The sequence below is a fragment of the Prionailurus viverrinus genome, chromosome B2, assembly GCF_022837055.1.
Source record: "Prionailurus viverrinus isolate Anna chromosome B2, UM_Priviv_1.0, whole genome shotgun sequence".
Classification (NCBI taxonomy): domain Eukaryota; kingdom Metazoa; phylum Chordata; class Mammalia; order Carnivora; family Felidae; genus Prionailurus; species Prionailurus viverrinus.
In genome coordinates this window covers 138281193-138297520 of record NC_062565.1, presented here as the reverse complement: position 1 = coordinate 138297520, position 16328 = coordinate 138281193, and the positions used below count along the sequence as shown (strand labels likewise).

At 37.4% G+C, this 16328-nt stretch overlaps 1 non-coding gene across 1 annotated transcript; it reads right to left on the bottom strand.

Annotated features, from left to right (window-relative positions):
* Positions 1-14302: 14302 nt before the first annotated feature.
* Positions 14303-14431, bottom strand: LOC125166924 (small nucleolar RNA SNORA70). Its single transcript, XR_007152623.1, has one exon. It is a non-coding gene; the product is annotated as a small nucleolar RNA SNORA70 (small nucleolar RNA).
* Between the last annotated feature and the right edge of the window lie 1897 nt (positions 14432-16328).

The following is a 16328-nucleotide window of genomic DNA, read 5'->3' as shown; positions in this document are numbered from 1 at the left end:
TTTGCCAAAATCTCTAGTCAGTTTTTCAACCTCTCAGTAACCTCTTTTGGAACCAGTAAATAATACTAGAATCAAATCATGAATGTTCAAGTACTCATGATGCCTTGAAACCTTTTAAAATCTCAAAGGATAGGGGCGCCTGGGTGGCGCAGTCGGTTAAGCGTCCGACTTCAGCCAGGTCACGATCTCGCGGTACGTGAGTTCGAGCCCCGCGTCGGGCTCTGGGCGGATGGCTCAGAGCCTGGAGCCTGTTTCGATTCTGTGTCTCCCTCTCTCTCTGCCCCTCCCCCGTTCATGCTCTGTCTCTCTCTGTCCCAAAAATAAATAAACGTTGAAAAAAAAAAAAAAAAAAAATCTCAAAGGATAAAATGTGTTTGCACCCAAATATTAAAGTTGCATTACTTCGTTATTTAGTTATATACAAACACTGGAAAATTCTGTTTGTGCAGGGATAGAATCGAGATATTGAGATTTATTTAAAAGTGCCTATTTTTAATCCTCACAAATGGACCAGTTCTTTGTTTGCTATATTACTTGGGGTAAAAAAGAAAACTTCAATAGTTGAGCGTCTCTAGATGTTTAAATAAGGCTTGTAGAATAGTTTTAAAAATATATGTCACCTCAAGAGAAGGTGGAAAATCCTACCAATAACTATGAAATGCTTGTGCATATATACATATATATTACTAATATTAGTTCTAATATATGTTCCAATATAGTTAAAATACACAGTTCTAATGACGATTCTGTAGAAAGACTCCTCCTCTAAGTAAGTCCCCACGATGTTGTCCTTAAAGGTGTCTCTCTTTATTAGAGTTAAGTACAGGAGGGCGCAAGGTAGAGGGAGCCAACCCTGTAGCAACTCAAGAAGGTCTAAGGACAATGATAACAGTGTGAAATGCCTGCCTGGGGAGCCTGATATCCAAGAAGAAAAAAACAATGAAAACATTATCTCAGATATTACCATAATCCTCAGATATTACCATAACCCACTCTACCACCTGATTCAATTAAATTGTACCTGAGAGGAATAGAACAAAAAAAAATTGATTATCATGTGAACACCACAATCTTATTTACCTTAGAATTAACCAAAAAATTCTATATAGACTACAATTATTTCTCAGCAATTACTTTCTCGTATTCTTTTCCTCCTGTTTATTTACTGTAGGAAAGTAGTAATTTCAAGACTTGGGTTTGGAATTTGGGCTGGAGAAGGGAGTGGGAGACAGATCAGTCTTCTCTATTTTGGTTTTAAGTATGTAGGTTTCCTGATGTAGCAATCATGTACTTTCCTTATAGTCTAGTTAACTTCATAGATGTCTAGGTTTGGGGAATCAAGACTCAACTAAAGACAAATTGTGGTTTGTTTTCCTTTCATTTATAATGTGTTTTCTTGAGGTGAGTTGGGTGTGAATATTTTCACTTCACTTAAAAAAGAAACTGTTAACTGAATTAAATACTTTTTTCCTTAGTTATTACATTCCTCCAAGGTAGGAAAACCTTCTAGAGAAACCAAATTATTTTCAAAAGAGTGCTTGTGGGAGGACCTGGCTTGCTCAGTTGGTAAAGCATGTGATTCTTGATCTCAAGGTTGTGACTTCAAGCCCCACACTGGGCATAGAACTTGGTTAAAAAAAGAGGGGTGGTGGTGGTGCTTGTGGTTATTTTAAGTTTGGTATTAAGCTGTGAGGGCATGATTCATGCTTTTACACTGTTGGGAAGTTGGGTGCTTTTTCCATGGATGTGGAAAATACCTAATGGTCTAATTCTTATTGTTTGGATATTTTCCTGTATTTCATGCAGCCTATTTCCTGAACTAATTGGCATTATGTATCACAGTTTACCTCATGGTATAGTTCCCTTCCTATGGCTCTCTGAGAGAGCTTCTGTCACATTAGTTACACGTGTACTGGCGTCTCTAAGAGTGAATTATTTTTTCTGTCTTTCAGTGTTCTCTTTACATATGTTATTTCAGGATTTATTCCCCCAATCCTAGCCTAAGGTATGATTTATTTAATTAAAAGCTTTATTCCTATGGACTTATCAATGAAAGCACTACTTATTGGGATCTAGCATAATCGGCCTGATAATCTATACTTGGTGTCAAACATAACTTTCATTGAATTGAATTGCTGTAAGAATAAAACTTTCTGCAGGTTACATAAAAAGTCGCTTTCTCCACAGAATAGATGTGGAGTAGATATGTGAACAGAGGTATCAGCAGGTGAAGAGCTAGTTGAACAATCATCATAGAACCAGAGTTTCTTACAGGATGCAATCTTTAATGCTCTCGAGTCTGATTAACCTTCCTTCATGATTCTTCTAGGTATATAGCCATTTATACCTGATGTATCTGCCATGAGAATTTTTCTATTTTACTTTAAGAAATGAGAATAATTATGGCAACTGACATAACTGAGTGCCTTCTGTGTGTTAGGCAGTAAACTAAGCATTTTACATGGTATAGACTCATTTGAACCATTTAACCCCCTTTTCCCCTCCAAAAGCCCCTCAAAAACTGGTACTTTTTTGACACTCATTTTTTAAAAAAATATTTATTTTTGGGAGAGCACAGGCAGGGGAGGGGCAGAAAGAGGGGGACAGAAGATGGGAAGTTGGCTCTGTGCTGTCAGGCTGATAGCAGCAAGCCTGATGTGGAGCTGAACTCACAAACTGGGAGATCATGACCTGAGCTGAAGTTGGACGCTCAACCAAATAGCCACCCAGGTGCCCCTTGACTCTCATTTTAAAAATGTTTTTCTTGGGACTCACAGAGGCTAGGTCACTTAAACCCGGGTGAGTCTGATTCCCAGACAGTACTGTTAGGTTTGATACCCTCCGACCAGCTCTATCCATGTCGGGTACCCACAATCTTTATATCCTTCTCCCTCTCTTCTCTGCCTTTCCTAATACAAACTATCTACATCTATCCAGAAGGGTTCACTTTGACAGTAAACATCAATTTAAGTCAAAGTGTCTTGTCTTTGGAGAACTCATACTTTTGGTCTTAACCCTAACTGAAATAATAGATCTTGTGGAATACATTTTTGGAATTGATGAGAAGATATTTTAGGAACAGGAACCTTGCTTGATGCCTCTGAAATCATACCCCACGGATGTCCATCTCCTTTGTCTATGACTAAGACTGACCTTTAATAAAGACTATTGGTTTCTTTGCTTTCCACTCCTGGGGCCATGAGTGCCATCTCAGTTGAAAAAAGAAAATAAAAGAACTCAGGCCACATATGACGCAGGAGTGAGTCATAGGAAGAAAATGATAATGTATCTATCCCCAGATGACAATTATATTTAGGATAATCTACTTTTCATCAAAATACAGGGTGCAGACAGAGTTATTTTTTATTGCTTTTTCAAATACTTCATAATGTACTTCAGAAATTTTTTATGATAGCTTTTTAACAAAATTTTAAGAGAAATAGCCATGTCAGATAAAATTGTATTTTAAAATGTGATTTAGCATCATGTAATTGGTTTCCGTACTGATAACTCTTTTTCACATATGTACACATAAGAACTATGTGTCAATTTAGGAGAAATAATGTCTATTTTTCATTTTTTCTGGAGTTTTCGTTTTATACTAAGTCTATCTCATATTTTTAAGTGCTTTCCCAGTTTTTCTTAAAATTCATTCAAAATGTGTTTAGTATAATCTTTTGCTGCAAGACACTATTGATTTAATAACTTACAGGGCAAAAGACTACTAGGTGGAAATAATTGAAGATGCTGAAATATTGAGCATATTATTAAAAGTGACAGATTAATTCAGGCAGATTGAATAATGCAAGCATGAATGAGATCTGTGCATATTATTATGAGATAATACATCTTTGAATAATTCAGACCTTAGTTATCATTAAAGTTGAAAGAAAAATAAAATTATGTTAACATCCTAGAATACTCTTAATTAGCCTGATTTTCTCTTATGATTATAATGCAATAACAAAAATACATTATTAAATACTTTCATTTATTATTTTTAAGTGTTCATTAAGATCACATCATTAATCACAAAAGTCAGAATTGGAAAGTAATAAATAAGTAGATAGACCAAATATTATCCACAAGCATTATTTAAACAGATGGAGTCTAGTAATCTAATAATCTACCAAATTGTGTTATTTTTTTTCTTCCTGAATTTTGAGTATACATTTATTTTTAAAGCATATGTTTCTAGTTGTTAGAAGTGACCACATATTTCTGTTTTGAAATGTTCTTCTAATATTAAAATTAGTTTAAAAGATAAAGACCATAAAAAGCTTTAAATATAATAATAAGCACTAGAGTGTCCGGTTAGATGGTTACAGGGAAGATTATTAACTTGATACAAATTGACCTTTACAAAATATTTGGCTTCAAAATACAGAGGGCTGGGGAAAAAGTAGGCAGAATACAGGTTGGGAGAATGCAGCCCCAGTGATGTCACACATCAATCATTCATTTATTCAGGAGTTTATTTTATACAAGTTGCCCGATTCTATTAGGCACAGGGGAGTCATCTATGAAGAAGGCAGATAGAGGCCTTCCTCTTATGGCACCTACAGCACCAAGTCGGTGGGGGAAACAGAGAATTAAACAAGAATAATCAAGTGTGATGTATTTTATAGATCATTATCCCCACCGTACCTGACCATGAGTAGAAATATCAAGGAAGCTGCTATAGACTGAATTTTTGTGTCTTCTAAAATTCATATATTGGAATCTAAACCCCAGTGTGATGATATTTGGAGATGGAGCGTTTGTGAGGTGGTTTGTTTGGTCAGGAGGGCACAGTCCTTGTGAATGAAATTAGTGCCCTTATAAAAGAGGCCCCAGGGAGCTCCCTAGGCCCTTCTGCCATGTGAGAAGAGGCGTCTGTAAACCAGGGAGTGGGCTCTCACCAGACTCCAAATCTGCCAGCTCCTCGATCTTGGGACTTTCAACCTCCAGAACTGTACGAAATAAACTTCTGTTGTTCACAAGCCACCCGGTCTATGGTATTTTTGTTACTAAGTATTTTGTTACTAAGATAGAGACATAACCTAGTGTAGGGGAGAGTCTAGAAAGGCCTTCCCTTCATCTGAGATTGAAGAGCGTACAGGAGTTTGGTAGATGGAAAAGAAAGAGGAAATGTTGTCTAGACAGAATATGTTCAAAGGTCAGAGGAAAGAAAGAACACAATGGTAAGAGGAACTAAGAGTGGTAGGTAAGGCTGGGCACTCATTCTCCATTTCCGGGGTGGGAGGTGGGGGTTTCTGGTTTCTGCATATGGGATGCATTCAAATGCCAATGGTAACCTTTTACAGAAGGGTTTAAACAGGAAAATGGTGAGGTTAGATTTGCTCTTTTGGTAGATTTGTACTGACTGCTTTATGTAGAGTAGATTAGATTTTTTTATTGTAAAAATGAGAATAAAAAGAAGCCAAAGAATAGGCAAAAAAAAAAAAACAAAACAATTTTTTTTCTCTTCTAAGAGGAAAAGATGCCAGGAACGTACGTCTCTAGGATGATCGGAAATTGGATCTACTTGAAATGTTAGCATTGGCTTCAGAAAAACAACTATATGCTGTGTGTAACCAGTCACCATATACTAAACTTAAAGCTTTTTGATACCCAATGCAATATGAGTACAAAGAAAACTAGAGTTGAATTAATCAGTGATTATTAACAGTTGGTTATTTATTCCTTTAACAAATATTTATTTAATGTCTTCTCTGTACCTAGCATTGTTCTGGGCATGGGATGCACAGTGAACAAAATGGATGTGGTATCTGCCCTCATGGAATTTGTAGACTATACATTCTGAATCAAGAGGTTTATAATTTAAAAATGTTAAACTCAGCCATATAACTTTGTTTATTGCAATGGCCTGCCCAACTTGCCATTCTTCACAGTTCTAAAACTTTTGGCCACTGAGCCTATTTAACCTCCAACCCCATGTCTGCATTCCCTTCTTCCCACAGAGTTAGTCATGCCATGTGTTACAGGAGGGACCCTCGTGCTGGGCATTGAGGACCCCTGGGTCAGTAACTCTATCTTGCTGTGGCTCTTGCTCTGTCCTTGGTACCGTGAGTCCTGTTGAAGGGATTTCCTGGTTTGTACTTGAAGAATCAGACCCCCAACCTTCCCAGTGCCTTGGTTTTCTGTCAGTGGTCAGTTGTCCACCACTTAGATAGACACTATGGTTGATAACCACGTGGTAATGATATTGATGATGGTGGTAGCTGGGGGAGCAATTATATACTGCAAGCTTATCCTTATCAGCTGCTATTACCTTTACTCGTACCACTTGGCTCGTATCACTTACATTTTTAACGTTCTGTCCTTGAACACATCTCTTAATTTTGGTTCTGCCTCCCAGGCTTATGGATTGACATGTCCATTCTGGAGTAACAGTACCATAGGCTCAAGTTATTGTCCAGTGTTAAATGATAATGAGTTACTATTTCTTCTAACGGAAACTTTGTTTGTTGGTTTGCTCTCTCTGCCCCTCCCCCACTCTTGCTCTGTCTCTCTGTCTCAAAAATAAAATGAACATTAAAAAATAAATAAATAAAACAAAAAAATAAATAAAATTAAGCCTAAATAGCTAGCACCAATTCAGTATCAATGCGCCTAGTTTAAATATTTATAAATTCATTAGTTGATTAATTCACTAAGTACTTATTAGACAATAACTGTGTGACAAGCTCTGGCTGGGCTGTGATCAGGAGATGCTAGTCCTTCTGGTGAGGACTAATATCCAACGTTTCATCTCATGGCCAGACAAACCATGTACCATTGGCTTGCAGGCTTATAAATGGCTTGTGGAGGTGATTTATACCAATCACTAAATGTTTCTAAACAGATAATATAGCGCATTATATACTTGCAAATACTTTCAAAAATTATTAAGCCCCCAAAATTGCTACTTTGGGCTTCTGTATTTTTGCCATGTCCGTGTCCAAAGTACTGTGTCCCCTCTCTCCACACCATTGTTGTCATTTCTTTTCATCACTTAAAACATAATAATTTTTTTTAATGTTTATTTACTTTTGACAGAGACAGAGACAAAGCATGAGCACAGGAGGGGCAGAGAGAGAGGGAGACACAGAATCCGAAGCAGGCTCCAGGCTCCGAGCTGTCAGCACAGAGCCCGACGCGGGGCTCAAACTCACAGACTGCGAGATCATGACCTGAGCCGAAGTAGGACGCTCAACCGACTGAGCCACCCAGGTGCCCCTAAAACATAATAATTTAAGGGGTGCCTGGGTGGCTCAGTGGGTTAAGCATCTGACTCTTGATTTCCACTCATGTCATGATCTCACATTTCATGGGATCGAGCCCCATATCAGGCTCTGTGCTGAGTGTAGGGCCTGTTGAGGATTTTCTCTCTCTCTCTGCCCCTCCCCCACTCACACATGCACTCTCTCAAAATAAGTAATCATTAAAAATGTAATAATTAAAAATGTACTTATAACAAATCGATCAACAGATGCATTCTTTACCACCAACTCTCTATATAGTGCTAATAGGCTTGAGAGATGCTTGGGATCCCCCTTCTACACATTCCAGGCCAAAAGCCATCCTGTGTTGTATGTTTTGGGAGAGAAAAAGTTTAAGACATGGTGTTTTGATTTTTAGGAATTTATAGATAAATTTGAGGGATATGAATAATATGAATAGTATGTATGAAATAACAAATAGTACACATGTACCTAGATGCTGAATTTTAAACTATTCTGAGATTCTAGGAAGAGGAAAACTAGCAGGGACTTGATCTGGGTAGAGGATGTTGGGTTACTAGAAGTGAGAAGGATGCAAATCAGGGAAGAAATGAAACATGGTCTGGAATTTGAGGGATGGGAACTGTGATGGGAAGGAGACATTTTCTGGGCAAGAGGGGGAAGCGTGTATAAGAGAGCAGGGGAGAAAGAAGGAGTAAGAAGTATGTTCATAGGAATGACCACCTCAGGGTGCAGCACACTACTGGAGAATATGTATTGTGAGTTTATTGGAAAATTAAATTTGGATACTTTAAGGCCCAAGTATGAAAGACTCTGGAAACCAAGTAAATAAATGGTTTAGCTAGACACAGAGGGCGTGAGACGGATTAATGTTGATGGCTGTGTTCAAACAAGGTGGATCATGCAATGGTAGTTCAAATAAATACAACCAGGAAGATTGCATTTGGGAGCCATTCTCTTTTCTCATTTGAATGTGCTCAGAAATCCTGTACACACACACACACACACACACACACACACAGCCTCCATGTAAACAAAGAAAAAGAGCAAAGATGTCATTAATGATAATCATGTATTAAGATGCATCAGTGATAGTCATTGGGAAGATTTCTCTCTCTGCCTTATATACTTTTTACCCATAAGTCTTCAGATTCTGGTCGCTTAAAAGCGTTACACAGTAAAGACTGATAAAAATATAAAAGGCAGGACAGATACTCATTTTCAACAAAAAAATGGGACAAATGAAATACCATTCTCAGAAAACCTTTCACTCTTTTCTATGCAATCTATTTAGTATCAGAAAGAATGTGGCTACTATCAGAGGTCTTGTTACTACATGATGATATTCTTTCCACATGCAGAGCAAATAACTTTCTAACCATATTCATGAACAGAGACTTTAATCTCTTTTGGATTCTTTAAGAGACTGTGCTCCAAAGGTGATGTGGAGTCTAGCTTGCCACAAGCATCTCTAGAATGTCAAATGCCGTTGATTGGATTTGTGCAGCCCAGATGACAGACACCATTCAACAAATTGAACATAATATTGTTGAAGCTCATGACAAAGAAGGAAGGACAAAAGGGGATTAATTGTCAATTAGGATCTGAAGAAAACATTTGTTTATGGTTACTCACATTTTTAAAGGTTACTTAGTTATATTCTAAAAGTCTGGAAATATTAAGCATTCCTTATTTCTTTTAAAAAATGAGGACAATAGGAAATATGACTATAAGGAATACAACTTTAATATTTTGACATGAAAGTATACTGTAGTAATAAATTCTAATTTTTACTAGAAAAAGATGAAGGAAACAAATTGCTATTAGATAGCAGTCTACCCCTTTTGTGTATTAAATGACAATTCGTATGCATTCAACACTGGTCAGAACATTATTCGTATAATGGCTAGTTTTACAGGCTTCTAAATTTTAAAGCAAGATATAAAACTTGAATAGGATTCGGGGGAGAACAGACATCTGCATTGTTAGAATATTAATGCATAAATCCCAAGAGAGGAGACTAAAGAAACTAAAATTACTTAATCTGGGAAAAAATTTTTCAGATATGTGATATTTTCTCTAAGAACAGAATAAGAAAAAAAAAGCAATAACTAAAAAGATTTTGAAATAGGTATTGGGAAAAAACAAAAACAAAAAAACCTTCCTGGGGCGCCTGGGTGGCCCAACTGGTTGAGTGCCTGACTCTTGGTTCTGGCTGGGATCATGATACCCCAGGTTATGAGTTGGAGCCCCGTGTCAGGCTCTGTGCTGATATGATAGTGCAGAGCCTGCTTGGGATTCCCTCTCCCTCTCTCTCTGCCCTTCCCCCTGCTTGTGCACGTGCACGCTCTCTCTCTCTCTCTCTCTCTCTCTCTTTCAGAATAAATAAATAAATAAATAAATAAATAAACTTAAAAAAATTGTTTTAAAAAAACTTCCTTACAATTAGTGCAACTAGACAGTTAAAATGTTATCTTTTTTTGAAGATATTTTAAAGTAAGATGGAATCATGTTCATTCATTCATCCATTCAACAAGTATTTATTGAAAAGCAACTAACGTACAAGATAGACAAGATCCTTGGTCTCTTAGATCTTACATTATAGCAGGGGAAATAGACAGTAAATAAAGTAATATGCTAAGAATTTCAGATCTTGGGAAGTATCGTGAAGAGAACAAAACAAAGCAATGGAAAGAAAGTGGCCACATTGGGAATTTGTACAACAGACTGGCAAGTTAGGGATGACTCTTCTGAGGTGGCAACATTGGCACTGGGACTTGGTGAAGGGAAACAGACGTGCAAAATCTAGAAGAAAAACGTGTAGGCAGGGTGAATGGCAAATGCAAAGGCCCTGAGGTGGGCTTAAACACAGGAGACTCTTGGCAGGCAGAAGGCCTGCGTGTGCTGAGAACAGGTGAGGAGGAGGAGGGGAGGCGAGGAAGGAAGGGTGAGGTGGTTGAGGCTGACTCTGCAACCTGTCTGCAATTCCAAGCCCAGAGGAGCGCTACAGGGCAGCTGCGGGGCAAAGAAGAGGGATAGGCAGGCTTTTCAGTTGGCTTTACCACTGTGACTTGAGAATAGCAACCCAAAGGCTGGTTTTTAAAAAAAAGTTGTTTTTCTTCCATAGAAAAGAAGTTATTCTAAATTTAGATGTAGAAGCATTTAGTTGCCCCCAACTAAATTCAGTATCCTAAAAACAATATCTTAGTCTATTAAAGAAATGTTGTGTCTGAAAAGACTACAGGAATCTGGCTATCTTGTGAGCCTAGTTAGATATCCTTTCTAAATACCATTCCCAGACAGTGTTTTCCATCTATTTCCCATTGCTTTAAGATAAGAGAGAATATGATTTGGGTGTTGAATTTTCCCTTGTGAGTAATACTAAACATTACATTGAGTAAAACTACTGTATTTTATTTTCAGTGTAAATCTGTTTTCTAACATCAGGTATTGAATCTGTACTTCTTTTGTAGGAAAGTATGGATACGAAATAATGATTTAATATTTAGTAAGGTAGGGAAAGAAGAAGGGGGTTACCAAATATTAGTGCTTACAATCTCTTTTGCACATTGTCTACAGCTTCACATAAAATACCAAGAAAGAGTGACCTCTCCTGGGGTACATGGACTGGAACCCTGGAATCATGAATTCCCGGATATCTTCTAGATTTTCTGGAGCCAGTCAAACCTACTGCCTGAATAAAGACTTTCTACATGATCCCTAATAACTTTGGCTTTAGTTTCATAAGCCTCTTACTATCAAAATGAGGTTGTTGTTGTTGTTGTGCTTTACTCCAACCTTCACCTCTGTTTACCTAAATGGCATTTATTTCCAGGCCTCCTTTGGGTGCTTGAAGAGATTCAGTTAAAGGACAAAGAATGTGACCATATTCACTACCATTCTTCTGATTTATCATACTCTGAGGAGGCACAGGAAAGTCAGAGCCAATCAATAGACTCCTGATATGATCAATTATTTCTTTCTCACTATTCCTTAAGCTTTTGTCATATTTATCGTTTCCCCCTAGTACTTACAATAGTCATTTATAAATAGTAGATTTTCAGCACATTTTGTTGAGGGAATGAGTATGTATTGACATTTAGTATTCTTTATGAAATTCTTAGTTACAAAAAATAGTATAGGCTCCTATGTTCTACTAGAAGAAGTATAGTAAAATATTTATTCTACTACTTATGTTTTATATAACTTACTACCAAAAAGGACTTGAGGAAGCTTTACAACAATTCACTGAAGCAAATCAGTAAAAATATATTGGTAGCTTCTGTGTGCCTGGCTCAGCAGGATGTGATAGGGATCCCAGAATGGATGTGGTCTTCTCTGCACCCAAGGAGCCCACTGCCTTCTGGAGGCTAGCAATTAACTATAACTCATGCGATCAGTACTGCAGAGGTAATCTGAGCAAAGTGCTCTGATGCAATAAGACAAATGCAGTAAGACCAGAAAATCATTACAATTCTGATAAAACAGCAAGAGTCCTGCATTGGGTGGTGGCAGATATTTGAAAAACCTGGCCTTGGTGTGCCTAGGTGGCTCAGTTGGTTGAACGTTAGACTTCAGCTCAGGTCATGATGTCACGATTCGTGGGTTCGAGTCCCACATGGAGCTTTGTGCTGACAGATCAGAGCCTGCTTTGGATCTTCTGTCACTCTCTGCCCCTCCCCTGCTTGTGCTCTCTCGCTCTCAAAAATAAACAAACATTTAAAAATTAATTAATTAATTAAAAAACCCCAAAAACCTGGGCTAATAGAACACTGGTATAAATGAGCTCTCCTCTAATAAGGGGAATCATAAGACTTTCTTGGGAGAATTATCTTATTTTTATGGCACTAAATTTATCATGCTTGTCTTTCTATGAGTGCAATGCAAAACAAAACTGGTACTACTTATGTAGTTATACCAATAAATATACAAAAAATTTTAAATAGTGTGTTTTTCTAAAATAAATACTTGACAATAGTTGATAGTACAATCATATATTGTGTTGTATCTCCATGAAGATGTTGCTGCAGGAAATAAAGACATATAGTCAGGCTGAGAGTTTTTTTGGTCATCTGATTTGATGTAGAGTTTAACTTACAAGTTATAGACAAGTAAAGAGCATATTCCATATCCCAATTGGACAGACTACTGCTAGTCACTTTTGTCACACACAAGAGACCTTCACCTTCAGATGTGACACATACCATTGTCTTCCTGTCAATGCTCCAGAGTCATTTTTCCAACAGTGTCAGCAATTTCTTCCTCAGAGGCTGGCCACTCAAACTCTCCACCAATCTAAAAGGCAAGTCATTAAAAGCAGAAATTAGATTTCTTGCAAGTAAGATTTTTAACAGCGCTAAACTGATAGTGCGTGTCAGGGTTTAAAAGACTTGGGGACTAATCCAAGGAAAAAGATATGCCTACACAACAAAATTGGGCAGAGCTTGGACAAGGTTTCCTGAGAGGGGAAAGTGCCTCACAGTGGGAGGCTGTCCAGAGGCTCACAGAGGGGGCCACTATCTAGGAGAGAGGAGGGAAGGGAACTCCTGGAGGTGGGGTCGAGGAGGGATCAGAGAAAGGACTTCTTGCTTTCAGGTGCTATCACTCAGCAGCACCATTTGGAGTCCCTGGGTCAGAAGGGCTACAGCATGTGGGGTCTTATCATCATGTGGCTATATCTTAATGGCCAGCAGATGCCTGGTGAAGTTTTGCAATGATATAATGTAGAAGGGTTCTAAATGACTCAAATCTGCTTTTTTGGTGCCATTTTTAAAATAATTGAATGTGGAAAAGTTTACATTTTGTGCTTTGTGAATTTGAAATAACAGGTCTCAGTCTGCAGTGAAGATATAAACAATCTAGGAGTCAATATGCCGAGGCCATCTTTGGCTCATTTATGAAGAAATGAATTTTTTTTCCCCCTTTGCTCAGGGTTTGGTTCTTTGTAAAAAACAAAACATTTCATTGCTTAAGAAGTAGCAGTAAACAGAAGTTTATGAAAGTTATGGAAAATACTTTAGTTATTGTCTAAGGTTAAGAATTTGAAATGGGATAGAGGCAGATATATTCTGCAGAGCTTTTTAAGAACTAATATAGATCTCATGATTCACAAGTTGGATGAAATACAGCTTGATGCATTTTATGAGTCACTTAAACTCAATCAATTAAGTGTTTGAAGAATTTAGAGACCCACCAGATCTACTTGTGACAATGGAAATACACAACAAAGTGGTTGCTTGTCTTCTGATTTAACCTTCTCTCAAGATTCTTTACTGTCCCCTCTTACCAGAAGAGTCATTGGATAACTTAAGTGATTTGTAACTTGCTCCTGTCTGCAGTAATAACTGAACTTCCCTTTGCTGCTTTAAAATAATTTGCAGGTGTGTTTTTCTATTTATGTTCAAACAGTATTTGGTTGTATGTATTATTTAGCAACTAATCAAAATAGTTCATACAAATTTTACAAAACTTCAAGGAATAATTTTCCATAAAATTTTTGGAGTAAACATTTACTCAGTGTTGAATGGTTTTATTATGGTAATAAGCATTTATCAAGTACACATTCATATGTAAGGAAGTCTAGATCATTTCTTTTCAATGGTCTTGATTCTCATATATATATATATATATTGCCAGGAAGTAGGATTTATTGGTAAGCATGAATAGCATGTTAATAATTTAACAAGCATGAACCTCATGCTGAGGTTCTTATCAGTTCAGAGACTGCTCTATTCATCCAAGGGGCTACGATTAGGGATGTATTTGACCCCACAGCCATCTGGGATGAGCCGCTTTTCAGCCACCATGTCTTCAAATTCATTTGCATTACATGGGCTTAGTAAAGCCCTACTTCTTGGAAATGTGGATCATCTGGTGGCCACGGAACTTGAATTTGGCCCTGTGTAGGGTGTCAATCACATGCTCCTTGTTCTGCAACTTGGTACAGATGGACATGATGCTTGGCCAATGTGGACCCTGGCCATTGTGCCCTGGGGCTTTCCAAAGGCACCCCATGTACCTGTCTGGAGCCTAGATTGGAGATATCATGAGGTCAAACATCAATGTCCACTGGAAAGGGCTGTTTCCAAGGTCCATGAGGGCAACCAGACAATCAATAGACTGCATACACTACCAAGGAGGCTGCTGTTTGCAGCCATTGCACACCGGGCCCCCATGGGGAAAGAGCACAGTTTAATTGGCTGCAGATTGTATATTCTTAATAGCTTATCTTTAAGTTCTTGACTTAGTAGTAAATACACTACTGCTATACTTTAAAAATTCTTTTTCTGAGTTCTAACCTTATTTTTTTAATGTTATGATGAATTATTTATCTTTTTAAACTATTGAGAATTGTAATGCATCAGATAATATCATAATATTCTTTCATTTAGAAAATGCAAATTATTCCTTTTAATATATTAAAGCATTCAAATTCAAAATATAATTATAATTTAACAAAGAAAGCATATCATTTTTTTTAAAGCCACTGAGAGCCTTGTGCAGTGGTGTTCTAATTCCTCATTCAAGGCAGGTATAATCCAGTTGGGAAGAAAGATGTCTGGACTAGAAACCATCTAAAACAAATTCACTGAAATACATGTCCAAGATTTTATATACAAAAGTTTTAGAGCAGTTTTTAAGGTTAGTTAATATCTTTTATCTGTAAAATTCCAAATTGAGCCCATTTACTATGGACTGTGGGCTGCCTATAGTCATAGAAATGCCCTGTACATTTTCTGATGTTCTTCAGGAAAAATAACTTCTATTTGATATGCACATAATTCTGGGAAAATGTTGCATAATTCATTGACACTAGTGTCAGAGAAAGTAAGCCAAGAATGAAAATTTTTGCAGACACCTCTTCAATAACTCTGGGTTGATCAGCTACCGTCTGTGTTTTGGGGTCTGTTGCAATGTAACATCTCCTCTTTGAATGAAGAAATTACAGTGAAAGAAGAAGAATTTTCTATAAAATACATGAAGGAGTAATGTGTTTTTAGAAGGGAGAGGTGCAAGGCAGAAAATAACAGATGTTGACTAAAAAAGGAAAAGGAAGACACAAAATAAAACAAACACAAACAAAAAACCCAAGATATCATGGATGCAGAAATAACAAAATAGAATTTTTGGAGATATGAGTCAAATTTTCAAAAGTTTAAGTAAGAGAAAAAAACCTAATCAACATAAGTAAGTTGTAAACAGATGCAAATAAATGATTCTTTTCATATATATCTAAATATAATATATAAGTAGATATATCTAAGTATCTATAATCTATAGTAATTTATCTACATTTATATAACTATATATGATTTATAGAATGAAGTCTTACTAGAGAATTCTCTGTTTAATTATAAAATGTATTTGAAAAAATCTATAAAACTCTTCTGAGCATCCTTAAAGAACCCTTATATACCTGGAGAAACCCACACCATATTTTTTAAGTATTTTTTTTATTTACTTTTATTTTTTTAGTTTTATATATATAGAGAGAGTGAGTTGGGGAGAGGGACTGAAGGAGAGAGAAAGAGAACCTTAAGCAGGCTCCATGCTCAGCACAGAGCCCGACATGGGGCTTGATCCTGTGACCCTGGGATCATGACCTGAGCTGAAATCAAGAGTTGTTTTCCTTCTTCCTACCCCTCAAATGAGACAGGAAGGCTGGAAAGTACCAGGCTTGGGCACTTCCCCTCCCCCATGTTGGTTAGGCTCTGGTCAAATAGTTTCCCCGGAGGACATGCCTTTGTTAAGGAAAACAGAATGCTCTGGGCATATTCCAAGATGGTTACTTTTCTTCTTCCCCCTGCTGGAAGTACAGGGGGTTTTCTTCCAATTTTCACAAGGAAAATCTGGTGGAGCCCCAGGAGGCAAAACTCATGAAAGGGTGGAGACCCTCTTAAGACAAGCCACCAGAGCTTTTAGCTCTCAAGGTCATTGACTCTGACCCTCCAGCAATCCCTCCACTGCGGTTTAGAGCTCCTGCTATTAGTTCGTGCAGCAGGTGATACTCTAGGTGATTCTCTTTGTTCATCTCCCTCAAATTGTCACAGCAGTGGCCATCCCTGTGACCTCAATTCTCTCATGAATCTAAGAGGAGGGTGT